This window comes from Nomia melanderi, chromosome 3 (genome assembly GCF_051020985.1).
Source record: "Nomia melanderi isolate GNS246 chromosome 3, iyNomMela1, whole genome shotgun sequence".
NCBI lineage: Eukaryota > Metazoa > Arthropoda > Insecta > Hymenoptera > Halictidae > Nomia > Nomia melanderi.
Window position 1 is genome coordinate 6,230,229 of NC_135001.1, and position 21,292 is coordinate 6,251,520.

Here is a 21,292-nt window from a genome sequence, read left to right on the forward strand (position 1 = left end):
AACTCAAGCTGCTTTCTGCCGATTAATGAGACACGGCTGTTAAGTAGTGGCTTTAGAAATTGTTTTAATCGTTCTTGTTTCTTTGAAACTGCCCGGGGCGGTTTCAGAAACGAGAATGCACACTTACATCTTAAAGTCTGCAGACATCTGAGAAATTAATATTATATCTGACAATGTATGTAGCGAATTCTGCTCTTAATATCTAGTGCGGAATATTACCAACAACAGCTACAAAAACAATGTTCGTCGTACTTTACAGAACCAAGCAAGAACCATATTCCACAAACCAAAAATAAAGAAAAAATTAATAAAACCTTGCGGACTTAGGAAATTACGAAACGTAACAATATTAACACTAGATTCACGAAACGAGCCAATTTCAGTCCTATTGACTTTTATAAATATTATTTGCTTTGGGTCAATTTTGGTTGATTGTGATTTCCAAAATCGAAACGAATATCAATTTCTCTAAATGCGATAGAATGGACTGCACAATAAATGTCTGTAAGTCTAGCGTTAACCCTCTACGGGCCAAATTTTTGTTCGTGACTATAACAAAATGTATGCAGTATAAAATCCATAAATATCATTTTATGAATACAGATTAACAATGTATTCAATAGCCTTAATAATTTTATTAAAACGAATATATTATGTAACTTTGAAGTTACAATAACGTTGAACGTTTACACCTGTGAGTATAAAAGTATAATTATTTAATATAATTCGTCATTTTGCGGTCAAAAATTAAATAAATCAATTTAACCCAGCATATTAATGTGTAACTTCAAAGTTACATTGGACTATAACAGAGGGTTAAAAAGATACGTATAAAGAAAAAGAAACAAGCTTCAATGCTTCAGTGAACATCCTGCAAAAACATCAAAGCATCACCGATTCCCACTGTTTAATAAAGAAAACCAATCTGACTAGCGAAGAGTTTGAACCGTCTCCAGCTGAATAATACAGCGACAGGCTCGATGGACTGTCGCGATGGCCGCGTTGCGCGCCGGCCCGTGTTGCGACCATTTTAATTAATTGTTTAATAATGTATTCCGTGGCGCCAGGGTCAACACGTCGCCTTCCCTTTCCCGTCCCAGGTGACCCTCAGAAATTCATGCGATTGCGGTGTGTCGCATGTCGTCACGACGGGGTGGCCACGTATACGAGTGAACGTAGCCGAAAGCTCGCGCGAGACCGGCTCTCCGAGTTTTCCCGTGTTTCTACGGCTTCTTTGTGCCGGTCTCGCCTCGACTTCCGTTACGTTGTTTCCGGCTCGAAGTTCAGACTCGGACGGCTCTATCGACGACACGGGAATTTTCTCGCCTTCCCCGGGATCCTTTTTCTTCGCGATGGCCGATTTTTCATTAAAAGGGCTGCGACAACGAACCTAACGTTTTTCACGTTTCCGGTGTATCTTCTGGATATTCCTATATGGAGCGTGTTCGAAATTGTAGTGGAATCCAGGAAAAAAACCTATGTGTAAAAATAATTTGGACATAAAGAATTTAAGTTTCTTATAGGAAACTTAATGGTAAGTTACAAACGAATATATTAACCAATGTCTATTAGGTAATAAGTACTCTGTTGAATAATGCTTTCTATGAAATGATACTATCGAATACAAAGCGTTACAGAATGTTAATGCATATTTTCTACTTAGTTCTTCACACAGAATAATGTTATTCCCGATGGTACCATGATTTTAGACACACCCTGTATACACTGTCCGCAATTCTGCATTAAATCGTCCTTTCATCTAAGGAAGGATCAGCTAGGAAAACCTGAGGGGTGAATCCACTGGCAAATCCGAAACAAAACCTCTCTCAGCTATCTTTCTGCTAGAACGGTCTCTCCTGCCATCATTAACATATTACAACCATTACAAAACAAAGGAATTACACAAGAGGATCGCACGAGTCCTATGTCCGAGATGGGACGTTCGTTGGTCCTTAACCGTCCGTTTCCGCGAGCGATCGTTCTGGGTCCCACCGCGGTGACACCGGTTACACGTGAGGTATTTTCGCACGGACCGTATCTAATTTTCCGGAAAATCTAACCTCGCCCCGCGCGCCGGTTCAATTAAAGTGGTACCAACACGTAATGGTCCCCGTGGCCGAGATCAAGGGGACGGAACGCGATGGGATGGGAGAAAGGGGTCCGCCTTTTGTCAGCGGAAATGTGATATCGCGTCGATACGGGGGTTCCTTTGCACTCGATTCTGCCGGTCTTCGGACAAGCTTTGGAAATTGCATCGTTCGCTCGGGATCGTTGGAAATTTGAGCAATGAAAGGTCGGGGAATTGGCGAAAAACTGGTTTTCGACTGCGAGATTTGCAGGAACGCTTCCTTGTTAGTCTACTTGGTCTTAATATTCATTACCGTTATTCCTTCATCCTATGTAACATGGACAGTATTAAAAATAAAAAAAATACTACGGAAGTCCTGTTGAAATGAAATAAATATTAAGCATACAGTAATGCTTCGCTAGTTCACCGAATTTAACTTCTATAACATCGACATCCAACCATTTTCATACGCGACACATGTTAACAGAAACAATCTAACTAAACGAACAAAATATTAAAAGTACAGTGGCACCTGGTTACTAGATCATCATTTAACCCTCGCTGAAATTCAATAACCATTCTTCTTCTCACAGGACAATAAGACGAAACACAAAAAGCAAGAAAATCATGTATAGTGCCGATCAACAATCGAGGCATTACCGTGATTCAACGTTTCGGCACCGCGACGCGCACTCCGCCAAGTGTTCACCGCTGACAATGAGCTCGTCTTCGCTCGCCGCGGATTCCCCACCGAAAAGATAACGCCGGTTGTTTCATTTTCGATTCAGTGGAGAAGGATTAGCGGAAGACAACACCCGGCCCGCGCCACGGCTTGCGCGCGCGCGCGCGCGCCTTACAAGCGTAATGGATACGAGAGCGTGGCGATTGTTGCGTGGACAATGGCGCTTAGCAATTATTTTAAAGCGGCGCTGGAAACAATGAGAGCGCCGCGTACACAGTAACTCGCTCCATATTCCAGCTTTGAGGCTCATAATGGCTCATAATAACGGGGAGGAGCGGTGACTAAAGACGAGCCAAGACAGACAACTGTCCCTGTCCCTTCAATCTCCATTTATCATGCTCTCATTGTTCCCACGGCGCGGCTGGATCTGGTTAATTCGCGTCCTACAGCTTGGCCACTCCGAAAGACACGAGACATCGTTGTATGTCGGGCTTAAAGCTTCTTACTCTTCTACACGGTGGTCGGGAAATAGGAGTGGCTGGACGGAATCTGGGTTGCAAGTTCCACTTGCATCGATTTTGACACTGTTCCTTAGTTCATTTGCAGTTTTGAAATGATTTTAACACGTGGAATGCGAATGGAAGTATAATATTAAATCATTTGATTAAATTGCATGAATATTACTGTACGGTAATTTAGCTGAATGTCACCGTATCGGGTAGCATTATTTGTAATGTAGAAATGTATTCAAATAATCATCGTTTAATTGAGTGAACTATAGTAATTCTATTTGGTTGGTCACCGGTTACCCCCACGGCATTCAATGTGTTATATGAAATAGGAACGTGTGAGTTAGTGAGTTTTTTTTTATATTTTCAAAAGGATTAAGTATTCGAAATTGTGTGAAAACAGAGTGGGAAAGCGATGGGATAAAATATTGGAAAAATACGGAACAGTTGACTGGGAGAAGAAAGAATATTCGCTTCAGTTTTCAAGTGAAATTGGCCAGATTTCGGTGGGATTTATTAACGAATACTTCGCGCGAAATTAGATTGTATTGTCTAACGGTTACGCCTTGATTGACGCGCGATAAAATCAATAGTGCTCCGACGCCCGTCATCTGTCAATTCCGTTGAAGATCCATTTTTATTTTCGATCCAGTACGGCCCTGAAAGATTCAATGGCATTGTACCCGAAAATACTCCTGTCCGCGGGTAAACCCGCGCTTTTTCAAAATAACTCTTTTCAGACGTTACACAAAAGTCTATTCTATACCATTGATATTCGGTGTTCGCCGAACGTATAGTTATGCTAGTCCACACTGATTGGTTAATCAAATGGAAGGTTACAAATCAATATTCACCCTGAATGCTAAATATCCGAGAACCTTCGATAGAAACAATAAACATAAATAGATAGGAATGCATATTTATCAGTGAGATGTCTCGGAAAACTATTCTAGAAAACTAGGAAATCAAGGAAAAATAGAAGAAGGGGAAAATATAGAGAAGATGAAAATATGCGGAGAAATAATTCATTAACGAGGGGACACAATTAAATAATCAACGGCATAGAAGCGTCAGGGAAACGAGAATTTTGATGGAAGCACTCTCATGCCAGCCGGTGAATCGAATATTTCGTGCCGGTCGGGCTTGCATCCGCTCGCTTAATTCCGCGTGCTTCAATGGGCACGCCTCGGCTAAGCATTCTCCCAATTTCGCAATGAATCAGCCTTCCGTAGCGTCTCTCGAACTGGAGGAACGTCCTCTCTATATCATTTCGTTATTCTTTCACGAGCCACTCCCCGTCGCGCTTGTTTCAACGGGCGCGGCCTTTCAATTTCCAGGACGAGATCCCGGAGGACTCGTGGGACGAAACGGTCGCCGGCTGAGGATATGAAAAATAGCGGGAGAAACGAGCGGAAAGAGGCCGGATGCCATTTCAGTATTTCCGCGACGCGAAGCAATCGGGAATTAAATAGAATATTTGCCTCGCAACGCTTCGCCGTATTAACCCTGGCGCGTATAAGTCTGTCCGTATTCAATATTTTCAAAGGTCCGTCTATAGAATTTACCATTTTTAAGCAATTAATTTGATTCATTTCGCATTTATTATCAATAATGAAATAGTTGAGTTCGTTTGATAATGTATGTAGGAAAATATTTGTATAAAGTAATAAGCAATGATTTAAATAGATGAGATGTGATATATATCGATCGTTTTGTAATAATTGCTTATGATAATTGGAATGGTGGAAATAGTACATCATAATATATAAATTGTAGAAAAGCACTCTTTCCTAGTTACGATGCTAAATGAATATTTCTTAAAAACAATGATTATATTTATTCAGGTTTTTCTTTTAACCGTGACACTCGGTGCTAACCTAAACAAATTGGTTCGTTCACCGATCCGCGTTTCCCGAGGAAGTCAGTCATTTTCTGGAACACAGTTTCCATCCGGTGAAAACGGTTTACGATGAAAAACGCAGAGCCGTCACTCATTACTGCTCGGATGACAGCGCTGCGCTGACGATGCCGGGAACCTCAGAGGAATCTGAATCATTCGTTCTCCGATCTCGCGATCGCGATGAAAGGTCGTCGGGCGTACAAAGGAAAGCCAGTTTCCGCGGATGATTTAGTGGAAACGCGAAAGCCTCGGAGCGACGCGGAACGTTGACGAACTGATCGCCGAGTTTCCCTACAAAGATCATCAAAAACCGTGGAATCAGGTGTCTGTCGAAAGGAGGCTCGGTCTGCTGAGAATTTAGAGTGAATTCTCCAGTCATCCGAAGATGAAATGAAAGACAGAAATGTTTGTCTTTTTGGCAGATCGAAGGACAAACGAATCAATCTACTTTCTTCCTACTTCATCAATAGACTGTGGGTACTCGTGAAAATAAGTCTGAGACCAGCAAACATTCATATTCTTTTAAACATCATCACTATTGCATTAGTAATTGTATTATCACTATTGCAAGCATAAACTCTATTATCACTATTACAACCATAAATTCCCGAAAATGATCAATCCCATTACCATCAAAAATATAAAACTCCAGCACATAAGATAATCGACAACTACAATCGATACACAATAGTTAAACACAAGAACCTCGCAGAAACTCCATTCGTTAAATCAAGCTGCAAGCAATTCTTTTCAAAATACCAATCTTATATCTCACAGCACACGATTCGAGACACTCCTGTTCACTCCTTCCAATACCGAAGATTAATCAAAGTCTCAGTTGCAGCACGTCGTACGCGCTATTTATTACATTCTGAATGACCTGTTACATCACGCTCGCTACATATTTATTACAAACTCGCGGAGAAGGGTAGAGCGCCGAGAAAACGAACGTGTTGCCGGGAACGGCTTAGAAAATCCCGGCGCATAAGAGGAATCGACGAACGCGGGGACGGCTGTTCGGCATTCAGCGCTTTTCAGCCGTGCCGTGCGAATATTTCCTCGAACCTATAATTTTTCACGTCGTCGTGCGCGCCTGTAGAGGAAGGGGCGACTACTCATTCGGTTTCGTCCCGATACAATCGATGATCGGCGCTAGATATGCCCTTTATCTCGCCGACGGATGAAACCCGCGGCGAAACATTCGCTCGGAAAAGGGAAACGTCGCTCGTTGTCTTTCCTTTTGATCCGGCGTCTTTCGCGCCGGGAAATCTTTCCACCTCCGCTGCAAACCGTCCTGCAACGATATCACTGATTGAAAGCGGTTTGCGGCGACGGTACCGCCGGCAACGCGTCCGGAGACCGTCTGGCGTCGTGACGCTGGGTACGATGACTGGAAAATAAAGGTTCGAGTCGGTGTTGTTACTGGCGCTGTTACTGGAAGCATGATGGTTCTTCAGTAAATCGAAACATGGGAAACTCCGTCGGAGTAGGAAATAGTGGGAAACGGGAAATAAAATGTAAATTGAGAGTGAATAAACATGCTGTTTTCTCCTTTTATTTTGGTGTCGGAGTAATGGGATTTTTTAATCGAGGAATTACGAAGAGAGGATTTTCTGGGTTTAATTTGGTTTGTAAGAGCCTGGATTTTTTGGGAAAATCTGTGATTAAATGTAAACGTTTTTTTTTGTTATAATATAGGATTGGGATGTTAGGGTGGTAAAGTTTGAACTGTGAAAATATTTTTCAGTTTGAATATATAAATACTACTAATTTTGTGGAAGTTTGTGTGATGATGGGTGTAGTTGTAAATATTTTTCCTAAAATATTGCGGTATTGGTGTATTGGGAACTCTGAAAGTTGAGGTGTAAAACTTTGTTTTTGGTTTTCAATTAGTAGCTATTTTGTTAGTGATTTTTCAATAGGACATTGTTGTTAATTTAATAGTACAATTCTATACTCATTGAAACTTCTTTCGCAGTCTGCGATCGTGATCAACTGTAACACTAGGATATAAAGATCCGACCTGCCGGTCGCAGGACAATTCCCAGCTAAATGGAAACGCGAGGAAACTCCGGGGAAGTCCCTAGTGTAATTTTTCGACACCATTTTCGTGAGGGTGTAATCCTTTCTTCGTTTTATCGCTGGCTTCCTTCGACTGCTCAAAATAGTGGTCTTACAAAATTAAATAAGGTACAAGGGTCCGCTCTGAATATTTAAAATATAAGGGTGTCCAATGAAAGGGAGGATTTTATAAGAAGCAGACACGGTGACAATGTATAATAAATACAGTCGAACTCATGAATGTTAGAAGATCTAGTCCAAAGGAACTGTAATATGGAAAAAACATTTGTTATTTCCATGTAATATATAATTTAATATATCGATACAAGCTGAAACAATTATTTCATTAAATCCTTTACCTACAAGCACACTATTAATTTATTAAATTAATAAAGTAGAACATCTATAATAGTGGTCAGACTCTTTTCACTTTACCACTTTATTTTCTTTAAAATTCCTAAATACATCAATACATATTACAAATGTGTTCTTACTATTTAATGAGCAATTAATAATCTAGTTCATTTTATATTAAGCAACAAAATTTATATTAATCCAAAATCGCTAATGAATATTAACAGAATATATCCTCAATTCGATAAATCCTTAATGTCCCACTACGTTTTATACAAAGTAGTACACGCTCAACATTGATCAGACTAAGATCTTCTAAAGTTCCGCAGTTTACAAACAAACCTCCAAGATCTTCGTACGAATACGAATCAAGGTACTAAACATTACAGAAGCATTTCCGCTGTTTAATGAACCCTCGAACATTCTATCCCATTCAACGTTAAGTAGTATACACATAATATTGATCAGACTTGCCTCGCGAAACTTCGGGAAACAGGGTGCCACTGTCTCCGAACGAATGTAGGTCAACGCACCAATAAACATTAAGGAAACATTCTGGCTGTTTGACGAACCCTCGATGTTGCTGCATATTCCGCCTTAAGTAGTATACGCGCGATATTGATCAGACACAGCCAACCCCGTAGCAACTTCGCGGCGAGCAAACAGAATTTCAGTGTCTTTGCACGGAAGGCGAGCGAGCGAGCGTGCCTGGTGCGCCATTTGCGAGCCAGAATTATATCTTGCAAATGTTCGACCGGTTTAACGAATAATTTCACGGGAAAATCCATCGGGTCGGTCGGTTCCACGTGAGAGGAAAGTCGGTTCGAGCCAGAGAAAACATTCGCGACGGTTCAAAGGAGGAAACGCCGGGCGGCCGCGCGAGCGCGACGACTTCTCTTTTAATCGTTCATCCTTCGCATCAGGATTTCGCTTCGATATCGCTCGGTCTCGATTGAAAATAGCTCAAGCTTTGGCTCGGCGGCGGGATCCTGGGAGAAATCCTGGAACGTCGAGTGCGGTTTGTCAGCCGGCTTCTTATGAAATAATAAAACAATTCATCGAGATCTCCTATTTGGAATTCCGTTTCCGTGTGATTTTGTAATTTACGATTGTACCTTTCGAGCGTAAAGGTTTGTTTAAAACATTTGTTCGGTTTAGAAGCGATTAGATCCGTGAAATATGTAGTATAAAAATATATGGGTATGAATTTGAAGTTGGATAGATACAAATTATTAGGATTAAAATTATTATTAGGAAAGATAGGTAGATATTAATTAATTTATATTTGTATATCCATATTAAGATAGATATATATTATTAATAACTATATTATGACTCAAATATTTTAACACTAAAATTTGAAAACATTCTAAAAATGAGTTTGGTCACTTTGTCTACCGAACGACTCATTCCTTTCATCCTGAAACTGAATCAACGACTGGAAATCAAATATATGGATAAATCAAATTCGGTGGATCGAATCTTCAATTTAAGTCTGATTCAAGCGAAGTCATCGCAGAGGAGGATTCTCTTAATCAAGAAATATTATTAGTGAATTGATTCATCGGCGTCTTTCGACGCGAAAATCGCGACTCTGCGCCGCTTAAATAGTTACGCCGTTTCATTTTCGACAGGTTTGTACACGTTTGAATGAAATCTGATTGCCGCCGCTGCGCTGGCGACTGAACGGCTGTAATTATGAAATTTTCTGCGGAAAGGATCGATAAACGGTGAATGGGCCTTGATGAAATGTTTCAACCCCCGTTTTCATCCCCCTCTTTGAAATTATCGAAGGAAAATTGACATCTAATTATAACTAACGTTCGCTCGCTTCCCTTATGGCCATTAAAAATACGGGAGATCTGAAATCGAACTCCCCTTTTGAGTTCATTGACTCGTGCTCTGATATTTTAATATCAGAATAAAATAGCTTCGATCGAAATTTTGTCTGTCTAATGATTTTACTTCCTAAAGGTATCATTCGTTAGTTTCTATAAACTGCATCTAATAAAAACTTAAATCAATTATTCTTTTATATTACATATCAGTATTCCACAAACAAAAGAATTTTTGAAATACAAACTTTAATCCTTTGTAATCTTCTGAAGATTTATCGTTTGAAGAATTATTCGGACACTTGAATTCCCAAAAATCTGTTAAAGGCAAGTTCAGTGAACAAGAGGATCGAGAAGGACTTGCTATTTTAATTCTAGCAGCTGTGACTGAGGCATTTGTAGAAAGTAAGCTCCAGATTATCATGAAATACGATGGTACCTTTACGACTCATTATAACTGGGTGCGCAGTAGAATGCATGAAGAGTCTACGAACGGATACTGAAACTTAGGTTTACGATGGGATAATTGAGTGCAAGGCTAGGATACTGAAACTTAACAGCGACCAGTAGTCCATTAACCCTGCCGTGTACTCCGCATCTTTTCTTATGCAATCGTGTCTCCATTTTTCCAAGGACACTCTTGAAGTTCTTCATCACTGACAAAAAACTGACGACTAACAATACAACGCCTAACAGTCTTTTTACACCAAAAGTTCATCAAAGCACTCAATTATCTCAATAAAAAATCAAATCAAATTCCTTATAGCTACATGCTTTCAAACGTCATACTCCTCTGTTTTAAACAAAAGTACTTTCACTATTCACGATAAACAATTTAAACACACACCAACTAAGCACACCTGCACATTTCAAAATTGATCTTTCAGAAAAATTCGGCGAGACTCTAAAATTCAACGTCAGTCTCACTACGGAGGAAATCTATCGGCCCATACGGTGTCCAATAACCAGGAAACACATCGCTGCCAAACTTTCGGCACCGGAAACTCAGAACGCCCCAGCGGAAATGGTATTTTTCACGTGTACATCCCCTATCGCGATCCCCTATTTCCCACGAGAAAATTCGTGGCGTTTGATTATTGATAGACACCGTTAGCCAACGTCGAGCTGCGAACTAACAACGAGCACGCCGAGTGTCCTCTCGACTCGATCGACATTTTCATAGTTCTTTGCTGCTTGTGGCTGTTAAAAGAGCGAGGATCAATTGTCCTTTGGAATGAAAGGTGAAGAGTCGTCGCGCAGCCATCAGCGGAATATGGAGAAGTTCCCTTGCCACGCGAATTCTACTCTCTAGATCCTGCTCCCTTCTCATCGATCCTCCCAGCGACCTGGTTCCTTTGCTACTAGGACCCGCTGGAGACTTAGGAATTTTCATCTATGTACGCCCGCCGGATCCTTAACCGAATCTCTCTTTATTGGACGATTCTCATTTCTCTTTCCCTTTTGTCGGGCGCTTTACGCGAACGACGCGATACTGTTCGTCCTGGTTTCGTTACTGCCTCCGACGATTGGCAATCGATCGACAGGCAGTGGAAAGAATCGTTATATGATAGCTAGTAAAGGTTCGAGAGGTTCTGGATATGTTTTGGATGATTCAGGACAAAAGTGGAAGACTTCTGTGAGTTTGATTCTTAGAGTAACTTGAGTGAGGAGGGAGGAGTGTAGGATATGGAGGATTTTTAGAAATAGAGACTGCGGTTTATGTGATTAAGAATTATAGAAATTTTCGTGTCGAAAGCTTTGGTTTTAATGAGACAAAATCGTGGAAGATAATGGAGTAAAATCGCGGAAAACCAGGGCACTGTCCAACCAATTGAATGAAATAATAACTCCACAATGGATTCACTTATGCATTCACAAATCCAATACGACTTTCCCAATCCAATATTCCAAAATAATCTTATTCCTCCGGAAGCTTCATTTTTCAATTATTAAAAAAGAGGGAATCAGAGAGGAAAGAAAAATTCATTTTTCACGGAACAATGACGACCAGTTGCTACCGTTGAACCTGATAAATTCATAAATCGCGGCGCGGGTAATTCCGTTAGCGGTGTTTATTAAACTACACCGAATCCCGTTCTTGCGAAATAATCGCGGCCCAGGCTAACGAGGGTTAATCGTGTCAACTTCGACAAAACGTCCATTAATTCTGGAATTAAAGTCCGCCCACGTGCGCTCTCGCACACGCCCTGAATATTTATCGGTTGGAGAGGAAGGTTGGACGGGGAGAAGGAACAGGAGGATGAGGATGAGGAGGGGGAGGAGGAGGAGGAAGAGGAGGGAGGAAAGCCGGCACAGCCGGGTTTCTGCGTTTTTCTCCCTTCACCTTTTTTCAACGGATATCCTCTCTACGAAACGGTGTTCATGGTTATTGACTACCAAAGAGATACGATATTTCCTGCTTTTACCTGCCATTGTTCCCTGCACCTTTGTACGTCCTGGTTCGATGAATAATAAGCGGGCAAAACGAACGAGAACCGTTCGCAAATTATCTCGCTAGACAGGGATTGTCGTTACAAAGTAATCGCAGCCGATTATCGTTGCACAAATCTTGACGGATCAGTTCGATGGATAGTATTTTCGAATCTTTCAAAGAATACCAACCCTTTAACACGTTCACTTATTTCGGAGATGGTCTCCTCAATTCTACTTTCTTCAATCCAATAAATCTAAAGAAAATATTAGAAAAATGAAACAAACGAGTCATTGAATTCCTAAATATAACGTCTTAATTTCTAATTTCTAATAACAAAATATCATTTTCATTATATAAAATATAAGATTATGGTCATTACAAATATGTGACACTGGTAGCAAACGTGTTAAGGATTGTTCTCAAAATTATATTAGACGAAATTATAAATACTAGAAAACAAGAAAACCAAAATATAATCTCTCGTTATTCGAACAATTGAATTACTAACTTTTCGATTTTAAATCGGAATTTATGCATTCGACTGCAAGAAGGTTAAATCTCTGTTAAATCCGTATTCAGTTATTCATTTCGTCTTCAAGATACATAATATTAATATAGAATTTATTAATACTAAAACTATCGAGCAGTTAAATCGTCTTTTCGAAATTCCTCTGTAGAAACTTCGAGAGCGTATCTATTGGGACTTTAATTGATTTACATTTCAGTTTGCGTATTGCTAAATCAATTTTTTAAATAATTTCTTAGAGAAACATCTGTTATCTTTTGAATCATTGCAAACGAAAGAAATCAGGAATGGATCTTGACCCCTCTGGTAGTTTTAGTGTTAAAGAAATTCTAAACGAAGAAAATAATATATTTTCATAATCCAAGGATTGTAGAAGTATCTTCAACGCATCTCTACGATTAATCGCCGCGATCGTCGATGAATTTAACATGCTCCTGTCCGTTATCATTGTGGCCCAGAAATGGACTGATAAGCGGCGATGTCGATCAGACAAGCTCCACTTTGTCTCATTAAATAATCATGGGATCACTCGTTACAGGTGGCCAGTCGTATCAGAAACGCGCGTGTCTATCGAGGCTTTTCGCCCCGTGGTCCACGAGAACGATATAAATCGTCCATTAACGGGAGCACAATTATCCCGGACGCAAGGCCGATACTCTCATTATTGGCGTTCACTTTTGAACAGGGCCAGTTCTCCCGCGATTAATTGGCACGGCTACGTCACGGAGGAACAAACGAAATCCCGCGGACGGTTTATTCCGCGCGCGGCCGCGATTTATTTTCACCTATGAATATAAATGCGCGCTGCGGGCTCGGTCTCCGGCCGGATGCGTCGAAATACGCAGGGGTGGTCGACCGATCAGCGTCAAACGCGACTGAATATTCATATGTCTCGCGCGGCCCGCGTCGGTATATCATCTTTAGTTCGCTTTCAAACGGGGCTTTAATTCCGCTCCTGAAGAGCGCAAACCGACGAGAGAGCGCCGGGAAACCAGCCGGTTGGCAACTCTCTTTTTTTCACCCCGCATCGTATCGGCGAACAGTGGCGGAAATATTGTTGTTGATTGACTGTCGAAGCAACTTCGAAAACCCTTTTTTCCCCCTTTTTTTCCAGTGGTGCCCTCGACGATTTGTGTTCGTGACTTTTTTTTTAATTGAAGGCTTCAACTCTCTCTCTCTCTGTCTCTCTCTCTCTCTCTCTCTCTCTCTCTCTCTCTCTCTCTCTCTCTCTCTCTCTTGTGCCGTTAGACTTTGGAGGAGCTTTGCCAAGCAAACAACCGACCGACCCTCTCTGTTTGGATGGGAATTGGAAGCCTTTGAGCAAATTTGTGTATAGACAATTATACGGCTTTGAGAATATTCTGACCAAATATTGAAACTTTCGGAGCTTTGTTTTTGCGATCTTTCCAGTGAACCTGTTGTCTTTGGATGATCCTTTCTGGGTGTTTTGTTGTGTTAGATGAATAGCGGTATTGAATTATTTATACAGCTCTGAGATGAAGTTTTTTTCAACAAACACTGAAAATGTCAAAAATTCTTTCAATATTTCTTGGAGTAACATCTGTACCTTTGGATGATTTTTCTTTTTAAGTTACTTTTTATATCATCAAAGAATGTAACCTCTTCTACCAGAAAGTACCGTCAAAGGAAAATCGTCGACTGAAACAACCCTCTCTTTTTACACATTTCTCTTGCGATCTCTGAAAGTAAATTAGCACATAATCCTCGGAACCTCTTCTAATGATTCCTAGTGTGAGTACAAGCTCGGAGCCATCGAGAAGGATATCGCGGAAAGATGGAAGTACAGGTATCAAAGGAATCAAAGCACTAGAAACGTGACTAACAAGGCACAATTATTTTTCTCATAAGTCTCAAAAACCAGGCCGCTTAACACCATCCATAAATTCCGAGGCATTAACTTCTACGTTAACCACACCTACCAACATTCATAATACTTTATACTTTCATACGACTAACGGAACAAATGTTCATTAATCAGTAATAATACTAATAAATCAATTGCAAAATTTAAGTTTAATTCAACGTTGCTCGAACCAAATTCCGAAATGTTCATTTTCACCAGCAAAAGAACTTATTGTTCGTTACTGACTTTCAGGTAAAGGCTCTATCTAACGGTGATCCATTAATCTTACCGTTCTGAAACATAGTTACGAACAACTTTTCTGTTTCCGTAATCATTTCCCCTATGATTATTTCCGTATTATTCCGCCGGTCAGTTCCTTAGTTATCAACCTACTTTATTTCGCGTTTTATTCCCTTCCCCCGTGTTTCGCGTCGCGGGTTTATCTGTTGCTCCCGATCGAAGTCACGATGACAGGAGCAGTGACAAAGGGGGAACTTGTCCGCCAGTAATGACACCTTTAGAGCGTCATATTTGCGCGACACTGTACACCATGAATCATAGATACGCTGTTTCCACCCTTTTCAACGCGCATTTCTTTGCTATGTGTCACGGTTCGCACGTTCCTAAGTGGGCCATCTGCGATGATGAATCTTCACGCAGACCGGCGAGAGTGGGGCCATACCTTTTCAAAAAAAGGATCCCCGCCTTTTACACCAGGAACCCTGGTATTTGGCTGCCGAGATTTTCAGTAAAAAATTGAGCGCATAAAAGCGCTGCAAGGGCCATACATTCAGAATATAAAGCTTCTTCTTTCCACTAAATAAAACTAATACCTACATTTCTCAATCCTCGATATGCTCGCCGTTACCTTCGAAGACTCGCTTCCGTCTTAGAATCACAAGTAGAAACTCCGAAGATGGCGACGAAGCATTTCAACTCAAAATTCTCGAAATTCAAAATTTCAATAATTTCTAAATATAATACAATTAAAATATTATTATATTATATAATACAGTATAATATACGTCAAAAAGAATAGTTTCTTACATCAAACTTTATTAAATCTAATCAATTTCCTTTAATTCATTCAACAGTTCGACTCGGTTGAAGCGGCAGATCAACAGTTCCCCGTCGTTTTAAAATCCATTAAAAGATTCATTTTGCCTGCTTTTACACTAAACGTTACAATTGATTCCAAGACCAGCAATGAAAACGTGCATAAAAACCGTTCACGTGGACCCGAATGCTTTAATGATGTTTCACAGTCCAATCATGCGACGAAACGCCGCTGGAATTGTGGCTCGCGCGTTCCTCGCGTTGACCCCGGCGCGAACGGTCGCATCACGGCCAGCTGACCAAACCGTTTAATTGTTTAATTGATACCGTCTCGTGCGCACCGGGGCCGAAGGACGCAGTTAAACGACATCTGAAAAGAGCCGGCTGCACCGCGCCGCGCCGGGGGAATGCACTTTGACGGAATACGACGCCCATGCAGAATTCATCGCGTGCAAATGTTTCGAAGGACGAGACCCTTCCGGCGCCATTCAACGGGGATTGTCGCTGTTTGCTTCTTTAAATATTTTACGCCGGATCCCGTACTTACAAAGTAGATACACGGCCCGCGTCGATAAAGAATTCTACGGAATATCGTGAAACACGGCGGAACGGTGCAGTTATAGAAAGCTCTACCGTTACGACTGTGATTCAGTAACAGCTGCCAGTTCGGAAAATGGAAAGGAGACATGCGACCGTTGCGAAGACGATATTTGTGACGAACGTTGCGGCGCTATTGAATTTGTCGAGTGTTGACAGCACTTGTACGGACGACTGGTAGTGAATGAATATATAGCTTGAGCGACAGAGAATGGAAGTAATTTTAACGAATTATGAAACGTTCGTTTGTATATGATTCTTCTTTATACTAATTATACCGGTATATTATTGATTTAATATATTCTATTAATTGTTAGGCGATAAACATTTGTCTAAAGAAGAGCACGAAGCAGATGATTTAATGTTCACACAAAATCTTACTTATTAATCAAACTGATTAATAATCATAAAACAATATTTATTACACAATACAGTGCAATTTTCCTTACACCATCTTTCCTATATTCTAATAATTGTCACTGATCAAATATTCCCAAACGAAATCACGCTTCTTTCTGACGCCACTCTGAACTTCATCCAAGTTTCGCAAGCGTCGATTCGCACTCATCCAAGGTACTATAATCCAGGTTTTCAATGATTTGATCAATTCCATACTAACAGAACCGTCCACCCAGAAATAAAGCTGAAGCACCCCCTCAAAGGATTCCAATAGCCGCATTCGCGATCGCCGGGAGTAGCGGGAATGGGCGAAAAAAGAAGGTGAAGAGGGAAGCCGGGAATCGGTCGAGAATCCTCGATTGAATCCTACGCCGAATTTCACCGGTTCACCCTTTCTCTATCGCGTTTCTTTCCCCCCAGCCCCTTTTATCGGGTCCGTTTTTCGAGGTTGCCGCGGCCCGTTTCTCCATTATCGACTCCGTGTTTGCGCTATAAATGCTAGCTCCACCGCGCGACTCATCCACTATTCACCGGGAAACAAAACGCGCCGCGATAACGAATGGAAAGTTGCGTAAACTATGCAGCCCGCTGCCGGCCAGATTAATTCGGGAATTAGCGGTGGCGCGTCGATATTGGTACAGCGGGGGATAAATAGATTAACGAATTGAATCTTGGCCGGAGGACGCGTTGCTGGAACCTATGCTTCGTTCGTGGGTGGACAATGCTAAGTGGAATTTTTCCTTTCCCGTTTGAAACGGAAATTATGTGTTTTAGTGAATAGATTGTTGAGCTATCGCTTTCGGAATTGTGATTGATTTGTGACTCTTTTCGTTAGTTATTATTGAAAATTTGTTGGATGTAAGATACTATGGTATTACTAAGAGACTGTTTAGATTAATGTCATTCTATTGTTCTATGGGAATTATATCAGTGTTGTTTTATAGGAGAGAAATGTTTATTAAAGAAGTGTTTATTGTAGTTTACTGGTTTATATTTATTTATTATGGAGCTTATGTATGGAGGATAGAATGCGTCTCGATCCATCAGGAAATATTTCGGACAGATGATAATCTGATGATAAACACGACTGAAATGAGCCACGGATGATACTGCAACGGTCGGTGTCATAATATTGTAAATATTATACAAATTAACGGAAACATTCGAAATATTTGCGTGACGTGTAAATGTTACGAGGCACAATGCACACCAAGCAATCATGCTAACAAACATGCCGCGTTTGTTCCATGATGCATAGCCGACGCGCCATTTCCGGATGTATAGTCGATAGAGCAGTGCGTTCGGATTTGCGAAACTGTTAGCTCTGCGATGTTTCGGTGCACCAATCACTATCTAGCTTCGGGACTAATGGATTAACCTTTAACCGGAAAGGCGAAACGGTTGTTACAGAACTAATGGAATGGGCTCGATTCGATTCTGATCGAAAGAAGAGATGCCTAAGTCGATACGCCTCAAGGTGTGCACGGTGTGAATACGTACGCGTGGAACGGGGTTAAATGAAAATCAAATAATCGACGATGAGCTCCGTTTTATCATTATTTATCCACTGCTGTTCGCAGCGTCGATGCATTCTACTCTTGCATTGCTAATTTCATGATGCTCGCGGTGGTATTTCGCAGAATCAATGCGCAAATACTCTGGCTAATATCCACGGCAAACAATGTCAAGTAATTGATAGAGACTGCAAATTAAACGGCAGCATCAATAATATTCATTAATCAGTCGATATACCGTGTCAATCATAATACGCGTTTGCGCGTTCACCGCGCTGACTTCTGTAGTAATTTATATTTACCTGATAAGATTATTAATCACAGATTTTATATTCATTATTTTGCATACTAGTCATTACTTTTACGAATAATTATGTCTAACAGATTCATTTCGCACAATACACGAATAATAATAGCAATGACGATTGCTATTATTAATACTCCAACTAGAATCCACAGTAATTGATGCACGAAAATAGAATCTTCTGATCAAAAGATCTAACACAATTCAATCAGATTTTAATTTACTCGAAAATCCCGGCGAAACTCTCCTTACCCGATACTAATTTCCGTAAATGAATGCACAAAAAGCGTGTATTTGCATAAATATTGGCGTAATAATTACCGTGGCCAGAATTATAATATAATCACGATGTAAGGAGTCAGCGATCGTAACTGTCCGTGATCCACGAGAAAGAAACTCCGCCGAGTTGATCACGGGGATATTTTATCCCGTCAATTTTAGGATGATCGGTATCGCAATTATGCAGATCACTCGAGGATATTCTGGATAGTTAATATTACGCGCCGCTACATTATGAATTTTAATCCGCGACGTTCTTTTCGAGGCTGCGAGGATATCACGCACCACCCGCGATCCTGTGTTTTATCACCGAGGAAAAAAGGAAGTACCGAGCGAATGTGGTTCTCGTATTTATCCGAAGCAGCGCATTCCTGTTTCCTGCGGGGGAAACATTCCTGCGTGCGCGGAATACAAGCACACCCGGTTACAGAATCCTTCCAAGGATCCTTCTTTACATAAGAATATTTCCTTCCAACGACTGTGTGTTCTTCTCGTTGTTTGCATCCTACAAGCGACTGCCGCTGCTTGCTATTAATTATATTTTCGGCCAACAACCAGCTGAACGAGAATTATTTACTTCTTTCTCCCATTCCACGCCGATTTAGAACATTTCCTTCCTCTCAACGTAGACGTTTCCTACGGTTGTTTACTCGAGAATTGCGCGTAGGAATTTCATTATATTTGAAAACACGAACCGTTGTTTCGGAGTTCGAGATTATTTCAACGGTCGTAGGTAGATGCGTGAGGGTTGCAGTTTTTTCATGGGGTCCGTTTGATATTTATGAAACACCGCGTTAATGAGTTCATGAATTGTCGAGGAATTTCGGGAGAAGATTCGCGAAGGTAGGTAATTCCGAATTCAATATTAAGTTGTCAGTGAAATGAAGAGGCACGAAGTGATTAAAGAAATTCGTAACATTTGACAGTGTCGCTCTAATATTTACTAAAGAATATACTAAGTTATATAAAATATCATTAAAAAAGTTCGGAATAAAATTCAAAAACCGATCGTAACGCTTCAGAAATCGAAACTCTTCGAACAATCAATTCCATCGAATTGTTCTCAATGATCAGAAACTCATCAAAAACTAAATACCTCCTCGAAAATAAGAAATCTCAGAAACAAGAGTCACTCTACTCAAACAATCCATTCATTAAACCTTCCACTCGCATCGACTAAACTCCCACTCTCAACTCACGAACAAATAATCTCTAAAACAAACCATCCGAACACCCTAAACCCTTTGCACTCGGAAGGCGACTCTCAGTCACCACTTGATTCGATGTCGATTCGGTATAACTATAAAATCTGATGTTTAATGTTGAACTTAGTATAATATCTTGATACGTGAAATATTGGAATAAAACACCTTCCTTCCTCAATGTACTTGTAATTTCCCTTCGAGTTAGTTTCAAGGAACATCGCCTTCGCCTCGTCAAAATGTTAAACATTTCTAGTGAGAAACTTCCGAGTGCAAATGGTTAATGTGGTTTAATAAGGTTCGATTTATTCCCATTTATGAACAAACATTAATCTTACTGTTAAATCTGATGCGGTTTGATCAATAGGATTTATTATATAAAATTGAGTTGAGCCTTTTTAGCTTTTCATATGTAACGTTAGGAGTTAGCTGATTATATTAGATTTAATAAAAAGTTCAAAGCGTCTTGAAGAAGTATGTTCGAAGAGATATACAGAAAAGCTGATAAAGATTTTACATTTGAAACATCGTCGCCTATAAGATCGTCTAAAACGTCAAGGGGTTAACAAATCAAAGTCAGCTTCACATGCAAGGTCCACAACCCCGTTCACGGAGGCGCAAATGTAAACGGGCTATCGACAGACCGAGCTATTTAAATCTCACGACAGGCGTTCTCGTAAGATCCCCACGCCGTGGAAGACGATACGCTGTCGATACGTCGCGCTTCAGAAAAATTGAATACGTGCTCGGTGTCCGAGTACAGATGAGGGGCGGAGGGCTGGGATTTCTACGTCTCCATGCACGCACACGAGCACATACGCAGTGTCCAAGCACCTCCGGTCGGGCCGTTTTTGATCGCGATATCGGTAACCGGATCGAATCGTAGCAACGATACCCTTGACCGTATCCAGTTTCGATTTTCCGTGAAAAGCTGCCGACAGAAGCTTTTCCGCGGGTTCGCGGCAATTCCGGGGAATGGTGGCGCAGCCCTCCGGCCGTCGCCCGTCGGTTTCCGCCGGCAAGGAATTATTTAACGATCGGCATTTCCCGTCGAACGGCCGAGAGACAGTATTGGCAGAAAGAAAACGCGATATCCGTATCGAATTTTAATCTGGCGCATATTCGCTTTGACGGTCTTCCGCCGAGCGGAACGACGTTACAGGATCCTCAACGTTTCCTCTGTCTCCACCATTTTGATTTTATTCCGCGGAGTTTACTCCCTTTGCTCCTTTACTTCTACGTTCTCTCTCTCTCTCTCTCTTGCTCCCGCTCTTTTCGACGCGGAGTTTCCTGCGGCCATTTCCCTCCTCCAGGACGCAGCTCGCTGATTCCCTCCGATTTCTTCGTCTTCCGTTAACCCCCTTTTCCCTTTGACTTATCCACGCTTTCCAATTTTACCTTCGAATCTGTCTCTCGCAGTTTCCGCGGCCGTCCTATCGCTCATTGGTTTCTCTGTTTGTCCCGAACTTTACCTGCGCGATGAGACCTAGCTTTTACTCTTTGTGATTTTCTCTTGCAACAATTGTTGTCGTTGTGGCGATCTGATTCGTTGGGTTTGCAAGGTGTTCGAGTTTGGGATTTTGTTGACGCTTTGGGAACGATGTTGGTAATAGTGACTTTGATACCGGTTTATTTTCTGGTAAGTTTATTATTTTTTTTCAGTGTTCAACTGTTTTTTATTCTAGTCTTGAAATTAAACGTGGATATA

At 41.0% G+C, this 21,292-nt stretch overlaps 1 protein-coding gene across 5 annotated transcripts in view; it reads right to left on the reverse strand.

Annotated features, from left to right (window-relative positions):
• Window positions 1-21,292, reverse strand: part of Con (leucine rich repeat protein connectin) — a 358,673-nt gene that overhangs the window by 7,423 nt on the left and 329,958 nt on the right. The gene's annotated exons all lie outside the window — the stretch shown is intronic.